Genomic DNA, 3,273 nt, shown 5'->3' on the forward strand with positions numbered 1-3,273 from the left:
AAGTAAATTCAGATTGAACATATTGAAAAACCTTACTTATAGTGAAAACCACCCTTGAATGATGGGATAGTAGACTAAAAGCTTTAGGAATCCAAACTATAACATATAATAAGTACCCCGTATCAAGATTGATGCAAAACAAGTGAAACTTGACTTTTTAGAGAGGTTTAGAAGAAAAAAAAACACCTCTGGGGTCATTTGTGTATTTGGGTGTATTTGCCGTTTCTCTGGAACCCATTGGTCGATTTCAGTGATTGACACATTTTGAACTGTTAGAGCCAATAGAATTGAAGGGGAAGTTCCTAAATCCACCTAGATGTTACCGTTGAGGAGTGAGAGTGATGCGCACGCAGTTTGCCCAAACCGAAAGCTGCGTTATACTCTGAAAACTGAAACTAGGTTTATTGCCATAAATATGAAGTGACACAGACAAATTTGATTAACCTTCAGCAGCGTTTTTATCGTTTTAATGCCATTGAACACAACTTTTGATCAGAAAAACAGCAAAGGTCAGACATATTTGCCGTTTTGCCTCCGTAAAGCTACGTTGTATGTTGTCTGGGTTTTCCTTCGCTGCCCTGAGTTTTGATCGCTCAGTGATGATACTTATACCTCTAGAATCTGTGGAATCTCAGCTTTAATCAGCTTTGTGCAGATCCGATAAGTAATCAAGTATTTCTACCGTGAGTTCTTTGCTAAGTGCGTTAGCATCTTTTCGCTCAGGGCTAATTCAGAGGCTTGGTATTACCCTTGTGTTTCGCTTAGCTAAAAATGGTTCATATCATCAGTTAGCTGAGTTTCTTCCCGTTAAGTGGGTATGACAAATTAATAGGTTGTTAAATGTTAAGAAGCCCTGAGACACAATTTCGTGAAAAAAAGCCTGTAGCGGGGGCTGCCGGGTTTTAACAATGGATTGTGAGCATGTTAGCATTTAACACTGCGCCATTCAAACAGAGTTGCTGTTATAGCTGTAGATGCTTCATTTTGTAACAATAAATCACACATAGTTCAGATTGAGAGGATGACAGTTCATTATTTAGAATGGCAACTGCAATTATATCTTAAGTTAAAGTAACATTCAGGATAAACTAAGGTTATATCCACATTTAAACAGATTGAAAATCTTCTTTATTTTATGTCAACATTTAAAACCAAAGAAAATGTTTCTTATCAAGGAGCCTTTAAAGAGGATAATAATTAAAATACATTTTTACTATTGTGGTTTGCTTTTCAAAAGTTTTCTTTGCATGTTATCTGGTACATTGCCTAGAAAACTTTAAGAAAATAATATATTCAAGGTTAATATTTATTTATTTATTATTAATATACTTTTCCTGAAATATCAAAAGATATACATTATTAAGTTTGTGTTTCATTTCATTTTATATTCAAGTTTTTTTTTAGAAGCCAATTTCAATTACATGAAATATTAATAATCTAAATATTTATATTTCCTGATTTTGTGAGACAAAACAAAACTTGTTATGCCTCTCTTAGATCCCACTGGAGCCTCACTGTCTGCGTTCAAACCGGATGGTAGCTTGGCAGTAATTGGTTACCATAATGAATTTTAGGCACCAATAGTTCCTTTGTCTTTAACCATATAAAAAAATAGCTTGCAGTATCAGTTAATGAGGAAAATATCAGAAAATTAAAGACACATCTGGAAAACACCAATGGAGTTTAGAGGCATAACGAGCTTCAGAACTTCTAAATAAGCAGAGCTGGCAAATGTTTACTTTAATTACAGCACACATGTTGTTTGTCTATCTTTAAGGTAACTCCATCCAGCTTAAGTGGCTGCAGGATGGGCAGAAGCATCACATCCTCACACGTTTAGAGGTGATTATACCATTTCACAATCAACTCCTGCTCCCAGCAACAAATTAACATAAGGCTAGGTCTAAACCGAGTGCATATTAAACAGCTGTGTCTGCGTTCATTCACATTCAGAATGAGGGAAAAAATTACTAAACATAATGCACTGGACTTTAAAAGACAAATAATCATCATGGAAATGGGATTTACTTTCTAATTGTATGGCGGAGTCATTTATTCAAATCAATTTCCTCACTGTGTTTACCTGGTGTGGGAAGCGCTGTGCATCTTAAATTTATTTTCAATCCATTACATACTCGGAATTGAAAAATGTTTCAGGGCACTTTTCATGATGTCCACTGATGAGGCTATTATCCGTAATTCATTTCACTCTCTGAATCTATAACCATCAGAAAGGAGGAGGCGGAAAAAGAGCAGCAGAGGAGATTCAAAAGGATTCAAAAGACTGCAATTAGACATGGATTGTGCAAAAAGAGGGTTGCAGGTATACTGTAAATATGATAAACATTACTGCACGTTCTTGGCATATTATTTTGATCAGTGATTATGTGCGAGCAGCGTCGGCGGTGCACAGTGGTGTGATAGTGTCAGTGTGAGATGATCCCTGAGAGGCCAGCAGACCGAGCCAGTGACCTAATTATGATGAATCAGAGCTGGGAAAAACTGTCTGGCCACCAGCCGATTCTAAGTGCTTTTACACTCCACAGCAACAGCATGAACTGACTCAATAAAGCAGTAAAAAACACAACAACGATGCTCTGAGCTCCACAGAGGCAATAAGTATGTTGCTTAACTCATTTTCTTGTTGTATGAGCTGAGTATGGAGGCAAGGACATTTAAATGTATTTAATATGAATATTATTGAAGACAGGATGGGATATTTTTGTGGCTTTTTTAACAATGTTTAACTACATTACATTACATGTCATTTGTTAGACGCTTTAATCCAAAGCAACTTACATACATTCAGTACTGTGGACAATCCCCACAGGAGCAATTTGGGGTGAAGTGTCTTGCCCAGGGACACAACGACATGCTGAATGCAGTGGGACTCGAACTTGCTATCCCCTGATTCAAAGTCCAGCACACTAACCACTGAGCCACAGCCCCCCTATTGTTGTATTCAAGTTGAAATTGAGAGCTTGTAGGTATGACATTGGAAGTCTTGCACACAATATAAGTTTTAGGGGGTTAAAGTAGGTACTGCTGCTGCTAGTTAACTACATTAAACCACCAATGCTAACAACTTGAGAAACAAATGTAATGCAGATAATGCAAAAAAAAGACATGATGTTATAGAAAAAATGATGCCAATGGGAATGTCCACACTTTGATTGACATATTATTACATAACAAATGACTACCATTTCTCGTCAGTGAAAACGTAACAACTACTGAGCTCAGAGCTTTCAGGAAATGTCTACTTAAATGTGA

Source organism: Notothenia coriiceps, unplaced genomic scaffold (assembly GCF_000735185.1).
Source record: "Notothenia coriiceps isolate Sejong01 unplaced genomic scaffold, NC01 NC01_scaffold00025094, whole genome shotgun sequence".
Classification (NCBI taxonomy): Eukaryota; Metazoa; Chordata; class Actinopteri; order Perciformes; family Nototheniidae; genus Notothenia; species Notothenia coriiceps.